Source organism: Colobus angolensis, unplaced genomic scaffold, assembly GCF_000951035.1.
Source record: "Colobus angolensis palliatus isolate OR3802 unplaced genomic scaffold, Cang.pa_1.0 Scaffold451, whole genome shotgun sequence".
In the NCBI taxonomy this organism is placed as follows: domain Eukaryota; kingdom Metazoa; phylum Chordata; class Mammalia; order Primates; family Cercopithecidae; genus Colobus; species Colobus angolensis.
This window is the reverse complement of record NW_012117944.1, coordinates 39,716-41,292: the sequence shown is the minus strand read 5'-3', so window position 1 is coordinate 41,292 and position 1,577 is coordinate 39,716.

The window sequence follows — 1,577 nt, the reverse complement described above, 5'->3', positions numbered from 1 at the left end:
CTATGAAGTTCAAGATCAAGACATCAGCCAATTTGGCTCCTGGGGAAGACCCACTCACTGGTTTGCAGTGGGACACCTTGCTCTCTCCTCACATTTCAGAGGGATAATGGTCTTCTCTCTCATGTCTCTTCTTATCAGGGCACTAATCTCACGATGAGAGCTCTATCCTTATGACCTTATTACTGCCCAAAGGCCCCATCTCCAAGTAGTAACACACTGGGGATCAGAGTTTCCATATGTAAACTTTGGAACGATATAAACATTTAATCCATAGCAAGTACCCTAAAGGTTGAGAATTTCCCTTCTATTATTAGTGTGCTGACAGCTTTTTATCAGAAATGAATGTGGGGTTTTGTCAAATGCTCTTTATGTATCTGTTGAGATCATCACATGATTTTTTTTTAGTATGTTCATATGATGAGTTATATTGATTGACATGAAAAATTGCATCAACATTTGTTCAAACTGCTAAAATTTTGTTTAGAGTTACATTTATGAGAACTATTGGTCTGTAGTTTTCTTCTAAATGTATCTAGATAATTTGTCTTGAATGACACCAGAGAATTACTTGGAAAACTTTTTCTTCTGGAGTAGTTTGTATAGAATTAACATGACTTTCTTAAATGTTTAATAAACTTCACCGGTCAAGCATAAAGTTTTTTTTGTGGAAAGGTTTTTAACTGCAAATTTAATTGCTTTAATAATAGGTCTGTGGCTATTCAGGTTACCTATCTTTTAAGTGACCTTTGGAAATTTGTGTCTCTTAATTACTTGTCCATTTTATTAAAGTTTTAAAATTTAATGACATAAAGTTATTCATCACATTCTCCTATTATCTTTTTGCTATCTGTGTAATCTGTAGGGAAGTCATCTCTCATTTCTGATATTGGTTGTTTGTGACATCTTTCTTTTCTCCTCCTCAGCTTAATGAAAGGTTTAGCGATTTTGTTGATCTTTCCAAAGAAAGGATTTGATTTTATTAAATTCCTCTATCATTTTTCTGTTTCTTATTTCATTGATTTCTGCCCTGACCTTTATTAATTTCTTTCTGCTTCCTTTGGGTTAAATTTTATCCTTTTCTATTTTCTTAAAGAGGAGCCTAAGATCATAATTTGAGATTCTTCCACTTTTCCAATGTAGGTATTTAGTGATAAAAGCTTTTAACCTAAGTAACAAACAGAGAGAGGGTCTTTAAAAGAAAAAGATATTTATTTGGGAATAAAGTATTGCAATGGGAATACATGTGCCGTAGTAAACTATGTGCATATTCAGGTAGGTAAAGGAAGACAAAGGTTTTTAAAAGAAAAATGAAGAGGATTACAAAATTGTTTTGAAATGATTATCCTTGGCTACAAAGATCACTAAAAAGGATGACACCAATCTGAGTTTGGATAGGCAGTTGTTGAGTAAATGTCCTTGCAGAAATATTTTTTGGATGATGTTGCAATGGCCTTTATGCAAGATTGTGGTTTTTGAGGTCTTTTGTGATAGTTATCAGGCATACAAGCATAAGAATTCTCCCTTCTTAGCTTTCCCCAGCTGTATTTGTCAGGATTTTTGCTGTTGTTGTTGTTGTT